Here is a 20802-nt window from a genome sequence, read left to right as displayed (position 1 = left end):
ACCAGGTGCACTGCCAAACAGAACCTTGATTTAGGATGACTATCCACATAGGAGCTACCAAATGACCAATCACAGCACTTATTTGGCACCCCAAGAACATTTTTCATGCTAGTGTTGCTCCACAACTCCTTTTACTTCTGAATGTTGCTCCTGGGTTCCAAAAGTTGGGGATCCCTGATGTAGAGAGTGGTACTCTGAGACCAGTTAAGACATGAATAGGAGAGGACCTAAATAGAAAGATGAGTAAAAAAAAGTTTTTTTAACTTTAATTATTTTAAAATAATTTAAACATTAAATAAAACCAATATAATTATCTTAGTTGGGATCAAGTACAAGGTACTGTTTTATTATTACAGAGAAAAGGGGAGTATGTTTTCAAAATTTTCAAACCGATAGATAGATATGATAGATAGATGATAGACAGATAGATAGATAGATAGATATGATAGATATGATAGAGAGAGAGCGCTCAAGCTATTGTTCCAGGCACGGATCCACATGCAGAAGCAATGGTGTGCAATTGTGAGGAAAACACTGCATGGGGTAAAAAGGCTGGATGAATTGTAGCCAAAATCACCCTGCACATTGCACTTGCTTTAGTAAATGAGCCCTATTGTCTTGCATTGCTATATTCTAAATGGCATGTCAACCAACAGCAGCACATACTTCCCTAATATCTAAAAATGAGATACAGATGAATTAATGCTGAGGATTTCATTACATTGTTCAGTAACGTTCAGTGGAACAATATATATACATAGAACTGTATTACCTCATCCCTTGAATGATGTTTCAAATTACAGAAGTGTCCATCTTCTTAATTGGATTTTCACTTTTTGATCTACTACATACATAGCAGCAAGGGAGATTTTTATCCTGTCAAAATAAAAGTGAATTGAACCGTCCAGGCCAAGGAAGTAATAGAATACAGATGTAGACAGACTTTCAGAATAATTTGTTGGGTTCTAAAGATTTACAATACTGTTGTCTTTTGGTGTCTTTTGACTTGACTCACATACGATTTTAGTGAAAAACAATGATTACACAGTAGCATAAGGGTGTGTTAGTACACTAAGAAAGGTTTATACCTCTAGTTTCCTCTAGAATGCCTCTGGTTATCTTGATTTCTCTTCTATTAAGCAGGAAAAAGACAAAAGAAAGGGCAGGTGCAGGAATGCTAAGGGTTGCAAAATAGCCCCCTGCACTAATCACTAGCACCTAGCCCTTCAAGAACTAAATATGTACTATGCACCCTGCATGCATTGCTTCAGGCAACACTGTATACAGAGAAAGTGGCAGCACTTTAGACTTTGTTTCGAGAGCTTAAAGACTGCATGGTAGGAGATTACCAACAATTTGCATGGGGCAAAGTGTTAAGTGCAAAATACATTTTGCTTTGGATCATGATTATGCCACAACTGGTATGAGGACAGATTATGCCACAAATGATATAAGGACAGATCTGGCCTATTAGTTTGTAGACCTATCAGTGTGATCAAACACATATGTGTGGTCAAACTGCTTACTATCTGACTAGCCATGGAACTTGTATAGTAAAAATGGACTCATGTCTGGCTCATGCTTTCTTTTAGACCAATGTATATGGTTCTTCTTAGTTACAGTAGCGAGAGCTGGGCTTAAACCGATTGGACGGATTAGACACACTCCGGCGTCATGCCCAAAGATGCCCCCTACATTAGCATATAGGGTTCAGAAAGAAATAACTGCTGTTCTGCTTGAACACTGTGAAAATCACCATAATGCTCCAGATTGGATCCTACAGCTGGTAAGACTGACCCAGTGCAGTCTACATTATGGCTCCTAGATCAGCCTAGCCCTTGGCTCTTTACAGAGTTCAGGACATGAGCAGGAGGAACTGGAAGATCATAGCTTGAGCTATATGTAAGAATTTGTACATTGATCTTTGCCTAATATCCAGTGTTACTGGGTCAGTCGTTAGAAGTACTGTACACATCTGTATGAGAGGCTAAACTTCTGGAACATTAGAAAATGCTGACAGGTTATGGTTCAGGAGCCTGCCATCTGCACTCCAAATAGAAATGTATGACCATTTACATGTGTCTGAGTGCATTACCTCAGTAAACCATAATTCATGGTTTTGACCAATGATGCCTTTTCTTTATTTGAACATTTTTTGGGGTTTGGGATAAGAAGCCAGCATATAAGCCAGCAGCTGCTTAAAGCAGAAACATTTTTAACTGGTAAATGGATACAGAAAATCTATTGATTGTCTTTGTGTAAAGGATAATGTCTCACTACTTTCCCACCCCCAATGAATTATTTTCTAATATTTTTAGCAATCTTTATCCTTTGAGGCTTGCCTTCTGTGACAGCTGGCGTGCATATTTGTGACAAATGTATCTTGAGATTCTGACAAGGCTTACATTAATCAAATAGTGTTGTGCTTTGTATTTTCCATTCCCCCCTTTTGTGCAGGGTGAATATCTGTTTCTTTCTAGGAATTTCTGAAGACACTTATTTGGACATTTAACATAAAATAGCTTGTCAGCTAAAGGGCCATCAACATTTTTGAAATAATGTTTATTATTCCAAACCATATTAGAGTCCTTTATATAGGAGAAAAGAAAGAAAGTATCCCCGTCTTTTTGATCAGGAAAAACACACAAGTAAATAATTATCACTATATCTTTCGAAATTCAATTAAACCATTTGATCCCGTGATTCTATATATATTGGTTCCCCACTTAATAAGTAGTCCCACAAAGTGCAAGTGCTTGACTTGAATAGATTAAAAAAAAAAAAAAAAAATTAATCTGAATTGAGGTTTATTAAATTTTTGTTAAGTGATATATTTCTTAAATAAAGTGAAACTAGGACTCAATTAAATTTTCATTTAAATATTGTGTATGATTTGTAATTTGTAATTCATAACCAATTCATTTAGTATTAACGATTGTTGAATTATTAAAAATCAGCTAAAACACCAATAAGGGTGATAAAGTGCCAACAGATTGTGATCAATTCACTTATAAATCAATTACAGTGCAATTATTAATATCTCTGATTCCAAGAAAAGGTAGGAAAAGGAAATTGTAGATGGGTGGAGAAGTCCCGTGTTTTCTAGCTGATCATTTGACTAACTGCGGGACCCCACAAAGAGAGAGAAGTCAGTACTTCTGGGACTGTGGTCTCAATTCTATTTTAACTGACTGAATTGAAGAGCTATCTTTTCTAAAAAAACACAAATTCCAGAGCACTTATAGTGAAAACAGTTAACAAGAATGCAGATAGGAATCTCCTTAATCTGGGCTGAAAGAAGCGCCCAGATCACTATCCAAAAGTTTTCGTTTCTTAAAAAGAACCCCCCTAAGGTTTTATTTAAAATGGTATAAACCGTTGAGAAATAGCAGGCCATATTAGAGTCCTATTAGAGACCAATTTTTGAAACCTACACCCGGACCCGCGACCTGCATTTTTACCCACTTGAATCCGACCTGCAACTACAACCCAATCTGGGACACACTGACCACCATGAAAAGGAAGCGCTGTTGTTGTAAACCAGACATGACATCATCAGAAGTGAGCAGGGCAGAAAACATTTTTTAAAATGAGTAAAACTTGCTATAAATAAAACCCACAGACCCACATCTATATGCACATCTATACCTGAAGCCAAAAGTGCTACCTGCAACCTGCACATTACCTGCTATTTTGTGAGTAACCTGCAGGAACCCATGGGTACCCCACCCCTGCAAGAATCTACATATGGAGCTGCCATGTATCTTAGGAGCCCAGTTATGACTGCTCAAGATTTCATGCTTAGGCAATCATTAAGGGGAAACTTTGGCACCTTTTATGAAGATTTCCAAAAAGAAAATTGAAATTTACAAGCTGAAAAATGTAGGACAGTGAGAAAATGTCTACCTAGAGATTCACACTGCTTTTATACAGTTCTACATACTGTAAATAGTACTTTTTGTATACATAAATATTGCTTTAACCAGTTTATTTCTCTAAACAGCATTCTTATTTAAAGTACTGTACTGGGGCTACTTTTAGAGCATTGTGTTTAAAGCAATGAATCTGTATGTGCAAATGATACAAAACTATGAAGCTAAACAAAATCCTTGCAATGATGTCTGGACAAGTGATGTTTGGAGCTTCTAACTGGCAGATGAGATTTAAGGTAGATACATGTAAGGTTGTGCATTCTAACATATTTGGACATACTGTATACAACATACTCATTAAGGTACTTTGACCAGACATGTTCCTGCACTGCAACATGTGCCAATGAGTCTTTCCTGCCTCTTTTAATCAATGATGCACAAATACTGGGTACCCTGGAGTTACTACCACCCTAGACTGGCAGTTTCCCAGGTTCTCATAGTGGATTGCATCAATAGGTACACCAGGCTGTTTTATAAAAAGAAATGCAACCCCCATTGTGAAAATGGTAATTGCAAGTTTTAAAATGCAAGCACAATTGATTTGCTATTAATACACTGAGTATAAATTTAAGCATGGCATTATAGTAGGAAAACATGGTGCTCTGCATCTGAAATTGCACTTTGCACACTGCATTTGCATTCCTCAATAGCCTCTAAACTAGATTTTCCTTTACTGAGAAGGGCCCAAAACTTATTGGAGATGCTAAATGTCCTGTATCAAACAATGCCTCCATGAAATATCATAATATTCAGCAGAATATCCTCCCAAGTACGGAAGCATGGAAGGATTTCTTTTTAAAGCACAGACAAGTCACGTCTCCTGCACACCAATAAAGAGAAGGAGTTTATGAAACTAAGTGCAAAAAAAATTTCATGTAAGCTTGTTCAATTTGAGATTGCTAACTTTTGGAAGAGGTGTGTAAATAGGATATGATAATTTTTAAATATACGAGTATCCTACTAAACTCACTGCATGAGTATTCATCAAGATGGCTTCTAGAAGACTTTAGAGCATCTGCTGAAACTAGAACAAATACAATTTCATTTTTAATTGTGACAAGGTTTTCTTTTATGTGTATGTGAAGGACATTTTCCTATTCAGACACAAATTAGAAACAGTAGCAGATGAAACATTTTTGCCTGCCTCTGGTTTATGTAAACCAAAAAATAGGTGGACATTGAGTAAAGGCTTGCATATAAGGACATGTATTTTTTTTTTTAACCTGAACTGTTACTGCATGTTGCAGTTTTATGTTATAAAATAATTAAAAATAACTCCATTTTTAATTTACAGTGGACTGTATTTTAACTTTTATTTTTAACTTTTGTTACAAGGGGAGCAGGTATTTGAACAAATAAAAGCATTTTTTTTATGTGACCGAACTAGATGCTTTAGTACTATTGGTAAGTTCTCTTTCTGAAATGTATTTGTGTTTATGAGACACTGCAAAAGAAGTTGGTTACTATTGGATGCAATACTTATACATCATGTCTGTTTATGTTCTATCTGAATAACCACAATTTGACCTGTACTTTAGTTCCTTTTTGGTACAAACCTGTCTCAAAATGCATTGCCCTTTATTCCATTGCTATGAAACTGGCAACACAGAAACATTCTGTACCAAGAAATGTTATTTCCACTTAGCGAGAGCACAATGCTGATTACTTTAGTGTGTGTACTATAAAGAGCCAGATAGTAACATAATCCATCTGTACAAATCATTTCAATGTGGTTTTGTCTCATAGAAGTGACACGCTGTAAAATGTTGAGTTTTGTTATTGTTTTCCTTCTTTTTTGGTCTGTGTATCAACACATGTGAACTATTTAAACATCCAATACAAAATGTGCTTATTTCAGTTTGGTGCTCACACTGGAATTTTCTTTAACATTATAGCTTGAATTAAAATACAGAGAGTTAATATAAGCTGTACTGGTACACTTGGTATATACAGTACATAAGGATATGATCTCTTATGCCTTTGAATGTGACTTCATTTACTGAATGTCTTTGAGAATACCTGTTAGTCTAGCGGTGGTGCGGCAGCTAAACACGCTGCTGCTTCTGGGTTTGATGCACGGGATTGATGCTGGCGTCTTGTTACGTTGACGTGTGGCATGATGTTATCACGCTTGGTGTGAAAATTCAAATATTCGAAGCTGCAATGTACTTTTTTCAGTCGCTCTATTTTCAAAGTTCCTGGGTGTGATTTCTAGTAGTCTTATCTGTCCCTGATCTTGCCTGTCCCTAACCATCCCTAGTTTTCTGCCTGTCCTGACCTTTGCCCATTTATTGACTACTCTCTTGGATCCTGTAACTGTACTGCAATATTGGTGTTATTGACCTGGGCTGTGACCCTGACTATTCTCTAGTCTCCTGATTTAGTACTGCTCTGCCCAATTGTTATTGACTCAGCCTGTCCCTTGACCATGTTCCTTGTTCCCAGTTCCTCTAGTTCACATTTGCCTGCCCAGAACTTTCCCCTTGGTCCTCTCACTATAAGACCAGGCAGCATTTGAGTAGTGGAGGGTAGTGATGTGCGGGTCGGGATTTCCCTGGGTATCGGGCCGGCCCGCACATCACTAGCGGAGGGCTCCTCCCAAATAGAAAGGTGGTGGTTTTAGGCAGAAGGGTGAGCGGAAGCTGGGACCTTGGGGGATTGTTCTAGGTTCGAGATACCTTAAGTAACAAAGTCTTTACCTAATACAGGTATGGGATCCGTTATCCGAATACCCATTATCCAGAAAGCTCCAAATTACAGGAAGACAATCTCCCATAGACTCCACTTTAATCAAATAATTCAAATTTTTAAAAATGGTTTTGTTTTAATAAAACAGTACCTTACACTTGATCCTAGCTAAGATATAATAGATCCTTATTAGAGGCAGAACAATACTATTGGATTTATTTAATGTTTAAATGATTTTAGTAGATCCCTTATCCAGAAAACCCCAGGTCCCAAGCATTATTATTATTATTAATAACATGTTTTTTTAGAATGCCAACATATTGCACAGCGCTGTAAAGTAAATGTGTTTATACACAAGTATATATGAACAAAAGGTGAAGAAGGCCCTGTGCAAAAGGGCTTACAATCTAAAGGGAAGGGAATAAGACACAAGGTATGGGAATGGGCAAGATCAGAATTAAGTGGGTAAGAGATGTAGTACTGTATGTGGAATGGCATTTGGTAGTTAAGCAGATTGAGGGTAGGCTTATTTAAATAAGTGCATTTTAAGAGATTTATTAAAAGCAGAAAGGTTGGGGGAAAGTTGGACAGACCATGGAAGAAAATTCCAGAGGAGGGGTGCAGCCCTTGTTAATTCTTATGTACGAGCATGTGAGGAGGTAATGAGAGAAGAGTTGAGTAGCAGGTCAGTAGAGGAGCGTAGTAAGCATAAAGATGAGTTTAGAGATTGGAAGCCATACAAGTTGATTTGTTTGCTGAGGGAGGAAGATAGAGAGAGAGAATAATAAGGGGCCCAGGACAGAGCCTTGAGGAACCCAAACAGAAAGAGGTAGGAGAGAAGATGCTACTCCATTGTAGGAGACAGTGAAAGATAACAGGTCTCATACCTCTGCTGTACATTGTGTCAGTGAATTCCTGCATAGAGCAGTGGCTTCCAATCTAAAGCTTATAACTGTATGTAAACTTGATTTGAGTTTTAGTTTGTTACAAATTATGGTGAAGTGCTATTGACTTCTTGAAGCCATATAAATGAATTGAGGATGGTGATCACAAAGATCACATAGAAGGGGTGTATATATCTGTAACTCTGTGAGTGCTGAATCGTTGCTGTGGATGTTCTTACTAAACTATCACCTGGCACCCAGACAGTTGGTGTATTTATTTGTATGCCCTCCATTACTATGGTATATATATATAATAGAATTCTTAATGAATCAGATAAAATTGAGCATAGGACTGGCCAGATATGGGATGACTTTGATGTAGTTGGCCAGCTTAAATATATTGCAATATATGGACAAACAATCCCTGTTTTGTTTAAAGGGTAAGACATTTTTTAGTAGCAGTATGCACAAAATGTTGCTGTCTTAAATATATTGATAATGGGTTGAGTGCAGAGGACTCTTGTATTTGACTATATGTATTTTGTGGTCACAGCCTCATTGCACCCCCGTCTAATGGTTTTAAAAAATAGTGGTGAGCACAACTTTCCCTTGTTTGTTATAGTTATACAGGAGCAGTGACCAGCTCCATGTTGTAGCTCCCACCCTTCCCAGCTATAGTCAGGTGATCCCACTGGTGTCTAATAAAAGGGCAGCCAAGTATGGAGGTTTACTTTGAAAGCAGCAAGTAAGTTGCAGGTAAAACCTAGTCCCTTTATAAAATGTATAATGAAGCAATAGAATTCTTAATGAATCAGATAAAATTGAGCATAGGACTGGCCAGATATGGGATGACTTTGACGTAGTTGGCCAGCTTAAATATATTGCAATATATGGACAAACAATCCCTGTTTTGTTTAAAGGGTAAGGCATTTTTTAGTAGCAGTATGCACAAAATGTCGCTGTCTTAAATATATTGATAATGGGTTGAGTGCAGAGGACTCTTGTATTTGACTATATGTATTTTGTGGTCACAGCCTCATTGCACCCCCGCCTAATGGTTTTAAAAAATAGTGGTGAGCACAACTTTCCCTTGTTTGTTATATATATATATATATATATATATATATATATATATATATATATATATATATATATATATATATATATATATATATATTATAGAACTGTAGGTCAGTGCACACGGTAAACAAACAGCAAATGCCTGTGTGCTGGTTTAAATATTCAATAATTATAGCCAAGAGAAAAAACGCTCCAACCAGGGACTTGTTATTTTTTGTTCACTATACAAGTCTCCTGGTTGGTGCGGTTTTTCTCTTGGCTATATAGATATATATACTGTATGTATATATATATATATATATATATATATATATATATATATCATCATCATTTATTTATATAGCGCCAACAAGATATACAGTGTTTCACCTTAGTTATAACAGACAGGGAATAAATATTGGATAACAAACAAGGTTTACAAACTAAAGGTTAAACTAAATTTTGTGATTTATGATACAGCAATGATTGATTAATTAAGGTACATTGAATAAGCTTCTTTAAACAGGTGGGTCTATAAGCAGTGTTTGAAAGTTTGGAAAGAAGGAGAAGGTCTGACAGCTCAAGGCAGAGAGTTCCAGAGAAAAGCAGAAGCCCGAGAGAAGTCTTGTAGATGAGAATGGGCAGAAGTGATCAGAGGAGAAGTGAGGCGAAGATCAGAAGCAGAGCTAAGGTTTCGAGAAGGAGAGTATTTGGAGATCAGAGATGAAATATAGGGAGGGGCTTCATTATTAAAGGCCTTGAATGTGTGTGTTGGTAATTTGAATTTGATTCTAGAGGAGATTGGGAGCCAGTGAAGGGACATGCATATGGGAGCAGCTGATGTTGAGTCTAGCAGTCGCATTTAGAACAGATTGGAGTTGTGAAAGGTGACTTGGAATACCTGCGAGGTGTAAGTTGCAGTAATCAAGGTGGGAGATGATGAGAGACTGAATCAGTGTTTTAGTTGATTCTGAACTGAGATATGGTCGTAATCGGGCAATGTTGCACAGTTGAATACGACAAGATTTTGCAAGTGTTTGAATGTGTGGTGAAAAAGACAGTTGTGAGTCTAAGATAACACCTAGGCAGTGTGCCTGTGAGGTGGAATGAAAGGTGGTGTTGTTTACTGTGAGTGATAACTGAGGGACAGTGGAAGATCTTGGAGAAAATTTAGAGTTCTGTTTTTGAAAGGTTCAGTTTCAGGTGGCGCTGTGTGTATATATATAATGGAACGCACACCGAAATTAAGATCAATGCCTGGGTGCCAATCCGTTTTTGTAAACAATGTAGAAATATTCTGGTGACAGCACTCCCAGTGAAGTAAATCAAATAAAATGGATAGACTAAAGCAGGTTATAATAATATAATTATTATATATATAACTAGAATGCAAAAGTAGTGAATTTTTAGAAATGTCCATATTAGCTCCTCCGTTCTATTTTCAGAAGGCTTTACTCTGCATGTCTTGCATGTGGAGGGCTTTGTGGCTCCTTTTAGCCCATCTCACCCTAACCAGGTTGGTTTCTCTGCTTCACTACTCTCCAAGTCCTACCCACTCAGAAGCCATGTTGCAATATCTTGCACTAATGAGATCTAACAAGATCAAAACAGGCTGTCTGCAATTTTGGATATTTGGCTATGAACTATTAGGTTGTACATGTGCTATAAAACCAGTGGTTCTGGATGTTGGCCACAGGGACATAAAGGTGTGATTTGCATATCTCAATCCATAATGCCTTATGTGAGAGTTAATATCGAATTTTTGGTATGAAGGCAATGCTATGTGTATAGCATGAAGAATGTAAATACCTTCTGTTATCAGAAGATTTTATACTTCATGTCTTGTATGTGAAAGTTTTTTGGCTCCTTTAACTCATTTTGGTTTCTCTGCTTCATTCCTCCATTCTCTGAAGAGCACATATTAAAACTCCACATTGTTTTTTAGTTTTAAAAGTGAAAGATATTCCAAACAAATTCTTATTACAAAAAACAATCACATATTTCACAACATTCTCTTTATAAATGTCATCTCCAAAAATGTCACACAAAACTCAATTAACCCCATAAAGAGGCAGGAAACCCATTGTTATGCCATACCTCTGGAAACAGAACTGACCACCATAATCCAATAAGCTTTAAGCACCACTCTCTTGTAACTGTAACATCCATGGTTACCCATAAATAATCTCTCTCTTTCTGCACTTTAGGCATCTCCTATATTTATTCATATATATACGACATACTTTGAACAATAGGTTATAATTTATCCACATATTTGCTCAGTCGCTCATTCAATGAACTATGCGAAACTTAAGATCTGTCTTAAGGTTTATTTAAACTTTTAGGGACTTTAATGTGTGACTCATAGGTCATAGGTGTTTTTACTTTTAGATGATCTTACTTTTAAATTAGTGTAAACTATACCTATTCTAGTATTTAAACTTCTATTCTCTAATTTTGCATGCATAACATCGTATGTAGCAAAATCACACTGATATCTTTGATATCACTACATCTCTCTCCTTCACCTTAATTCATACCACTCTAGGCCAACTACCTCCTATTGACATAATTTGATAATATATATATATATATATTTTTTTTTTCCAACATGTTTTTATTCGTTTATAACACATATAACATATGTTCACTTTTTGCAGTTATATATATAGCATGAACAAGTGTTTATCTAAGTTGAACAGATTTCAAGAATGTTTTTTCCAACAATATTTACAAAACATACAGCTCTAAATGTAGTACAAGGTCTTATAAGGGACCCGATGGGCATAATGCCAGTAGTCTGTTTATCTGCTGATTCCTGGGGGGTGCAAAAACCAGTTCTACTTGTTCACGGTGCCAGTTATCGAGGTATTGGGATGCCTCCATCACAAGTGGGTGTTCTCTGAGTGACTCCTCATTGTACCAGGTTGTTTGTCTAAATGTATAAACCGTAAGATACCTAGTGTGGTGTGGGAGTGTTGTTCTGTATGATATCCAGGTGTGAAAAAATTTTGTTGTGTTGTGTTCTTTTCTGGTTATTGCTTCCAACCAATCCATATGGAATAGGTGGTGTAATATTTGTTTGACTATCAATATAGATGGGGAATCCGTAGTCAACCACTGTTGTAAGATTGTTTTCCTAGCCGCAGCAGGCAGTCTGCCTATTAGGTTTTTTTCAGGTTTTGATAGCTGGGCATAGAATGTGGTATGACTGAATAATGCCCATTCAATTCGCAATTGGATAGGTTTCCCGATCATCTGCCCACCATATGTGATTACTTCTTGCCAAAAGGTTTGTAGTTTTGAACATGACCAAAGGTTGTGTAGTAAGTCAGCTCTTGGTGAGCGGCAGCGCAGGCAGTTGTTGGAGGAGAGATTTCCCATTTTATGTCTTCTAAGTGGGGTAAGATAAGAGTTATGTAGTATTTGGAGAGTCATCTCTTGATATCTACTCGCTGGGAGTAGTTTCATTATTTTTATGTGATGATTTAAAATATCTATTTGTGTTATGTCTGGGATATCTGCGGTCCATTTAAAGTTCGGGTTTTCCTCGTCTTCTATGTCTATTATTGTTCGTATCGTCTGATATATTTGTGATGTTGATTGTTTGATCGTTGAGTTTTTCCATAATTTGTATAGTGGGTCTTCCTTATCTTTATCTTTTAATTGAGTTATAGTATGGGATGCGAAATGAACGAGTTGTAGTCTCAAGAATATGTGTCGTGTGGTAAATGGGAATTTCTCTGTAAGTTGTGTTTGAGTAACTGGAGAGTGGTCACCCGTTAGTAAGTCTTTGAGGATAGAAAGACCGTTGTCACTCCACTGTAAAAGTATGGGGTTATGTATGCCTATGGGAAATTGTTTGTTTCCTATCCAGGATAAATATGGGGATATGTATGGTGATAGACCCTGTTTTTTCCTAGTTGTGTGCCATGCTTTATACGTGTCTGCGAACAGAGGATTGTCACGTAGGTTTGGGGGGGTTTCAGTAGGTGAAACGTGCAATAGGTAATTAAGAGAGTAGTCTTTGCTTAAGTATTGATCTAGGGAAGGTGTTGCGTATTGATCTCTATGGAGGAGCCAGTTTCCTGCATATCTCAGTAGTGCCGCGGTGTTATATTCTTTAATATTAGGGAGATTAACTCCCCCTTGAGCTTTAGGTTGTTCCAGTTTGAACAAGCTGATCCTAGAGCGTTTCCTGTTCCAGATAAAGGTTCAGAATATATTGTTAATTCGTTTGATATCCGTGGGTTTGATGTAGTAAGGTAGCATTTGTATTGGGTATAAGAGCTTTGGGAATATGATCATTTTTATTAAATGTATTCTACCCAGGAAGGTAAGGTTTAGGTGTTTCCATTGTTGTGTTTCTTGTTGTATTTCATCTATTATTTTCCTTATGTTCAATGTATATAGATGTTTATGGTGTGATGGGGTTTTGATCCCTAGGTATTTTATGTGATTTTTGGTTTTCTTAAAGGGGAAGTGGGGAAGCCAGTCCGTAGGGTCTGAATGATGTAGTTGAAGTGCTTCCGATTTATGTAAATTTATTTGGAATCTATGCTCCCAAATCTTTGTATGATGTTTAATAATACAGGTACGTCGGTTTTGGGTTGCCCAAGGAATAGAAAAATATCATCTGCGAATGCTGTAACTTTTAAGTTTGTTTGACCTATTTGTATACCCTTAAATGTTGTGTTTAGGATTAAATGTTTAATTAGCGGGTCTATGGCGATATTAAAGAAAAGGGGCGATAAAGGGCACCCTTGTCGGGTAAATATATATTTTTTAATCAAATCATCTATATTTACCAAGCTTTCTGTGTTTTTAAAAATGTGGCTTTCTCCAAGACAGTATATAAACGTTTGCCTTGTAATCTTCTAATTATTAGAATTTTGTAAAAGCCTGAATCCAGACAATTTTGCTCCACAAATAGGGCAAAACAGAGATTATGTGTTTTCTAGGCTGTGGTTTGATTGGTGTGGTAGACCAGTTTATAATGTTTGATGTAACAAAACCATAATTTTAGTGATATCAATATATATATATATATATAGCTTTCCAAAGTAATGTGGCAGCCTAGTAACAAAATTTTAAACAAAACAAAAAGTTAAAGGGAAATCATGGGCTCAAAGAATATAGCTTGTAGTAAATGTATTTTGCTTGTTTCAATTAAGAAATATTGTTTTAATTATGAAATATATATATATATATATATATATATATAGATATACAGTATATATATATATCACTAAACAAGGCAAAGAATGAAGCTGAAACTACTCTCAGTTCCCAGCCTCCTGGTTTTACAGAGTCACTGTAAACAGAGTCACTCCTACAGAGTTAGGAGTACACAGATAGGCCTTCTATATAAGTATCTGCTCCTTATCTGAATCCAAAAATACACTCCAGCTTAGGGCCAGATGGGTTTGTTTACATGGGGCTCATTAACTTCATTTGAACAATTTACCCTGTTTATAGGGGGAGATAAAAGCTCTTAGGGATTATTTCAAATGCATTAAATAGTGTAAGTTTCTATATATAGTATCTATCAATATTAATATAAATTAATAATAATATATCAATATTAATAATATACCTCAACCCACTTACTAGGGTTTCTGGTTCTTTTGAGCAAGCAGACAATGAATCCACACCAATGAGCGTATAGTAAAGTGATGTATTGTAAAATAAATCAATTAATTGTTCTACATTAATGATTACACTTAGACTAAACAAAAATTACAATATTTACAGTTACACATTACACAAGTCTACATAGTTGTTACCAAAAAGGCAGGGGAATAGAGTTCGGCTTCATCTCTGCCTTCCCCTCTGGTCTTCATTCCTCACATGTTGGCTTGTCCCAGGCTCCTCTGGCTTCTCCAGCTCTCCAGCTGCCTCCTCTCAGCTGCCCAGCTCCCTCAGCTGCCCAGCTCCCCTTCACATTTGTCCAGTGTTCTTTTATCCTGGGTTCTCACCTGCCCCCACAGAAACCCTCCCAACTGCCAAGATGCTGTGATAAACCCCCAACTTGCCTACATCCTGTTGAGCAAGTTCTCTCGCATACACAATCAGTTTTATGGTCCCCACAGCAGACATAGACCTTAGTAATCACAGGAAAACCTTTGTTATGATAATCAGGGCTTCATGTAAATTCCCTGAACAACAGCTTTCATATTAAATAACAAAATCAAGATGGCAATTTCTTACAATCCCCATCTAGAGGGCGAAGGACTTCACAAGGAAAGAGCCCTCTAAATTAACAAAAAGCATAGCATTGCCAATGCAGGGACACCCATTAATATACTGTTTCTGTATGTATTGGATCTGAAAGTGATAGGATTATTGAGACCTAAATGATGTAACACTCACAAATATTTTAAATTTGGGATACTGTGAGTTGAATTTTAACCTAATTACACAAACACTCACAGTTGTTCATACTCATAATGTATAACCCTTAAGCCAGTTATGAGCCCACACCCCAACTTTTAGAGGTTTAATATCCAGCTTATTGCGCTGCTTTGTCTGTGCCCCACTTACCACCTGACCCTGCTCCACCCAGGTCTGGGCTGGATCCCATTTTAGGCCTCTACTTTTAATAAACCATGGTCTTTGCACTTTGGTGTTTGCAACACCCAACACATTTCTGCTTACCACAGTTTTCATATTAAAGCGACCACACAGGGAAAACATTTTATTATTTTAGGGTAGGGTGTAAATGTCTGCGACACATTTTATTAATCAGCATAGCTGGAAAGAGAACCTCAATTCAGTGATAGGTGTGTATGTAATGCCAATACTGGCCTCAGGAAATTCAAAAGATACACTACACTAAAGTGTGCAGCACTATCTTGGCCAAATCACTAGTGAGATGTTTCTCGCCTTTGTCTCAGTATCTCTATATCAGTTTCATACCAGATTATCACAACCCAACAAAACAGAAATTAGCATTATTATCAGAAGAGAGATCATTTGGGACAGAACACCCACAAGAGTTATTTAACAACAAAAGAACAACACAAGAAGTAAACTGCTGTCTCTCGCAGATCTGTTATGTAAATAACCCCATGCATATCAATGTAAGACACTTGTACATTTGCTGAAGGCTCTAGTAACTTTTAACATGTAGACTGTATATTGGAGTGTTTTTCTTTTTTTTTTTGTTTTTTTTTTTTTTGAACACCCCACCTTGAGAACTGCAAATAATTATAAACTACAAACAATGACAGACAAACTTTGAAAAAAAAGTCAAAAGAAAAAAAAAATATATAGAGTGAATACTGCTTTGATTGGGAAACACATACTGATGTTATCAAGCAGCATGCAGTCTATGTAAAAATTTTATAAATATGTTGCTGCTAAACCAAGAGTAAAAGAAAACATGTCACTCAGGCAAAATAAAATAAAAATTCAAAATATGCCTCAGTGCTTTTTACCCTTCTACAACTAACACAGCAACTATTTCAAAACTCCACAGTGCAGGCACTTCTAACTATTAAAAACAAAAATATTTTAGCATTTGTTAAACCTGACTGTACTATATCAATTTAGAGGCTTTTCCTTAAGTACAAAGTAAAAAAAAAAAACAAATAGAGAAGGTCCTCTGTAACTCTTTTTTTTTTTTCATGAGATAAAAGGGGGAAGGGAATTCTTTGGAAATTCTTCTTTTTTGTGATCTGCCATCCTGTTACCTGGAAAACAATCTCATAGAAGACATTAGCACCGATTTAAATGTTGGGAACAATTACCTCCCACTAAACTTCTGGTTTGACTGACATTTGATCTCTTTAATGTATAAAACTCAGATTTGAGACTTTCAATCTCAGTTTTAAACTTTCCCCATGCATTTTTCAGTGTGAAGTTTTCTTTACTCAGCCTTTTATTCTGAGTTTTAAGAACATGGTAGGGAATCCATGTATTCCAGCTCTTGCTTTTATTTTGGAATCCCCACCTAGAGGACTTCCAGCTTTCATTTGCATTGTACACATTTTTATGATTGTGTTGTAAAACTGCATGGTACAATTTCTTGCTATGTGCCCAACTCTGTAACATGCATAGCATCTAAACACTTTCTTTTGTGTACATTTTCTATCTGTACTATACACACTTTGTTTCTCAGGGTGGGTAGCCTTTATGGCAAACACCCTATCACTGCCAGGCTGCTTCCTGGGTTGAATAGGTTTGTAAACCTGTACTTTAGGAGCGTCCTGCTTTTGTCCCAGAGTCCTATTTTCTGTACATTTCAGTGTCACTATAGGAGGCTTGGCCTGTCTACAACAATCCTCATTTAGCATTTTACTTTTGACTGCTAATTCACAATTCATATTGCTGTCTTTTATGCATTTCACATCAGTTACATTTCTATCATTTTTAGCAGTGTTCTCTACTTTAACTGCAGAAACTACACAATCTCTTGCTCCTAACTGAGCCTTTAACTGTTTAAGCTCAGATTTGCAATTTGAATGATCAGCCCCTGCTTTTCTGAAGGTTGCAACCAAACTTTCTGCATCCCTCAGCCTTTGTTTGAGCTGCTCATTCTCTATGCAAACCTGCTTGTACTCTGCAGTTGTTTGTTGGTTGCTAACATTAATAGCAGCAGCATTTTCTACAGAAAATTTTAGAGACTCTACCAACAAATTTAAGCAATGAACCTTTTCTTCAAGATTCCCTTTTTGCACAGATAAGATTTTATACTGTTCTGCTATCCAACAGGCAGCATAAACCAGTGCACCTTTGCCCTTTGACTTAGACAGAGATTTGTCATGAATTGCCCATGCCACATAATCTTGAGCCTTAGCCCATGGATCTGGAGATCCCTGCATACATTTAACAATCTGTCCTGAGCATTTGACCATGGCCATCTTTTTAGCAAAAACCTCCATGATTATTTTAACAACAATTAAAACAACACAAAACAATCAATTAATTTACTACACAATATTACACACTCATAAATATGGATTAAATGCCATACATTGAACTCCTACCTGGCTCACCATTTGTAAGTTTCTATATATAGTATATATCAATATTAATATAAATTAATAATAATATATCAATATTAATAATATACCTCAACCCACTTACTAGGGTTTCTGGTTCTTTTGAGCAAGCAGACAATGAATCCACACCAATGAGCGTATAGTAAAGTGATGTATTGTAAAATAAATCAATTAATTGTTCTACATTAATGATTACACTTAGGGGCAGATGTATGAAGGGTCGAATATCGAGGGTTAATTAACCCTCGATATTCGACTAGGAACTAAAATCCTTCGACTTTGAATATCGAAGTCGAAGGATTTAGCGCAAATCCTACGATCGAACGATCAAAGTATTATTCGTTCGATCGAACGATTAAATCCTTCGAATCGAACGATTCGAAGGATTTTAATCCAACGATTGAAGGAATATCCTTCGATCAAAAAAAACTACTTAGGCAAGCCTATGGGGACCTTCCCCATAGGCTAACATTGAGTTCGGTAGCTTTTAGCTGCCGAACTAGGGGGTCGAAGTTTTTTTTAAAGAGACAGTACTTCGACTATCGAATGGTCGAATAGTCGAACGATTTTTAGTTCGAATCGTTCGATTCGTAGTCGTAGTCGAAGGTCGAAGTAGCCCATTCGATGGTCGAAGTAGCCCAAAAAACACTTCGAAATTCGAAGTTTTTTTAATTCGAATCCTTCACTCGAGCTTCATGAATCGGCCCCTTAGACTAAACAAAAATTACAATATTTACAGTTACACATTACACAAGTCTACATAGTTGTTACCAAAAAGGCAGGGGAATAGAGTTCGGCTTCATCTCTGCCTTCCCCTCTGGTCTTCATTCCTCACATGTTGGCTTGTCCCAGGCTCCTTTGGCTTCTCCAGCTCTCCAGCTGCCTCCTCTCAGCTGCCCAGCTCCCTCAGCTGCCCAGCTCCCCTTCACATTTGTCCAGTGTTCTTTTATCCTGGGTTCTCACCTGCCCCCACAGTTGGGAAACTGCCAAGATGCTGTGATAAACCCCCAACTTGCCTACATCCTGTTGAGCAAGTTCTCTCGCATACACAATCAGTTTTATGGTCCCCACAGCAGACATAGACCTTAGTAATCACAGGAAAACCTTTGTTATGATAATCAGGGCTTCATGTAAGTTCCCTGAACAACAGCTTTCATATTAAATAACAAAATCAAGATGGCAATTTCTTACAATAGGCATAGGTGCCTATTTATCAACAGTCTCATATTAGCGGTTTTAGAGGTTTCTCTAAAATCACAAGATGCAGATGTATCAAGGGTCGAATATCAAGGGTTAATTAACCCTCGATATTCGACTCACGAATTAAATCGAGTTAATAGTTCAGCAGTAAACACATATTGTTGTTGTTTTAAATGTATAACATAAGTATAATACTAACAACACTGGCACCAGTGTTTTTTTCCCAAGACAGAATTTAGATTTCAAAGAAAAGGACACATATCAAGTTGCAGAAATGTTGTCTCTGAGAGAGATCTGATTACTGAGAACAGCCATAAAAGCAAAGAAAGAATTCTTGCATTTATTTAGTAGCAGACATTTTCATTGCAGTAAGAGGCATCTGTTAAATACTGTACATATGAACTATTGTGCATTAAGGTTTATATATATATATACAGTATGCGCATTTGTTGGTCAAAATTATTGCATCACATGGACATTAAAATATTGTCTATTCTCTTCAATGTTTAAGAGAAAGAGTTTACTGATAAAAAACAAGTTACATAATAGCATTTCAACAGTTAGGTGCCTTTTTAGACCCTTGCTAAACAATGATTGGAACTTTTGGTGAAGATGTAAAGAACACATATTTTCTTGTTTGTTGCTATTTTGAAGCAGTAATGGAAACATTTTTCAATGACACCTTGTGAAATTAAGATAATGCGCTCAGTATAAATAAACCTTTCCGTTTCCTAAGCTGCAGCCTTTGTTAGGCTTTGAGATAAGGAACTGTGAACTGGAAATTGTGTTGCTGATGTAACAATACGGTACCCTGGTGGTCTAGTGGGCGGCGGGGTCGTCTGCCGCGTCTCCAGCGGGGACGCCCGCTGCATGCTGCCTCTCTCCTCACGTGCCGGCTTCCCTATGGCACGTGCGGTGTGCACTTCCGGGTTTTACGCGCAGGCGTGATGATGTCATCGCGCCTGGCGAAAATTCAAACACTATTTAAAGAGATCTCAGTATTTGGAACATTGCACTTTGTAGGTTCAATTTAGTTTGTTCCTGGTGCTATTTCTACGTGAATCCTGTTGATCTTCTGGTTATTGACCCTTGCCTTGCCTGACTATTCTGACTATTCTGTATCCTGACCCTTGTCTGATTGTTTATTCTGAACACTCCAATCTGACCATTGCCTGTCTGATTATTCTGACCTCTCCAACTGACCCTTGCCTGTCTGATTACTCTCGTTCTTCAATCCTGATTCCGGCCTGTCTGACTATTCTATGCTGTCCAATCCTGATCCTAGCATCTGACCATTGTCTGACCATTCCTTGAACTCTGCCTGCACCAACCTGGCCTATTTTGACTATTCTTGTATTTGCTTGTACTGGCCCGGCCTGCCTGTTCCACTCTGTGTTACCTGTCTTTCAAGTTGAGTGGTCTTCCATTCCAGTATCCTTGTGAAACGATCATGCCCCTTTGCTCGTCCAGAACCGCTAGCTTTCTTAGTAAGACCTGGTGGCATCCAATTAGCCGAGGGCTCCTCCCAAGGTGAAAGGCGGCTGTTAAAGGCAGAAGCAAGAGCCGAGACCAGGGAGCCTAGCACTGGTTCTGGATAAAGGGTGCTGAACGTTACACTATACCTCTGCAAACAGTGACTTTTCAGAACAAGCAAGTATTAGAGGAAGAGAGAAAGTAAAAGTGGTGTTTATTTAAACCTTTTCTGGTTACTTTACTGTTAATCCAGAAGATTCCATATTAACCTCAAAGTTTGCCTCAGTAAGGGAAATTTGATTTCTGTCTCCTTATATGCCAAGTATCTCTGGCTCGGTAATAATCCTTATAACCAGACAGCGTAATAATTGTCTATAAGATGCTATTAAATGGCAAACAATATAAACAGTATATGACTGATTTACAAACATAAATGCTGAATTTCAAATCAACCTCAACTTGTATGAGGCTTTTAAAAACGTTACTATCTAAGTTTGTAAATCAGCCCCTAAATACATGTTTTTAGAAATTAAAAGTATCGTATTTTATCAAAAAAAGATG

The 20802-nt window shown here is 37.1% G+C and overlaps 1 long non-coding RNA gene across 1 annotated transcript; it reads right to left on the bottom strand.

Moving 5' to 3' along the window:
- Positions 1-165: 165 nt before the first annotated feature.
- On the bottom strand, positions 166-18446 carry LOC121396893. The gene is made up of 3 exons (XR_005963249.1): positions 18340-18446; positions 773-876; positions 166-227 (listed from the first exon to the last, which is right to left on the bottom strand). It is a non-coding gene; the product is annotated as an uncharacterized LOC121396893 (long non-coding RNA).
- Between the last annotated feature and the right edge of the window lie 2356 nt (positions 18447-20802).

Source organism: Xenopus laevis, chromosome 8L, assembly GCF_017654675.1.
Source record: "Xenopus laevis strain J_2021 chromosome 8L, Xenopus_laevis_v10.1, whole genome shotgun sequence".
Taxonomy (NCBI): domain Eukaryota; kingdom Metazoa; phylum Chordata; class Amphibia; order Anura; family Pipidae; genus Xenopus; species Xenopus laevis.
The sequence above is the reverse complement of the archived record's forward strand: the minus strand, read 5'-3'. Positions and strand labels throughout refer to the sequence as shown.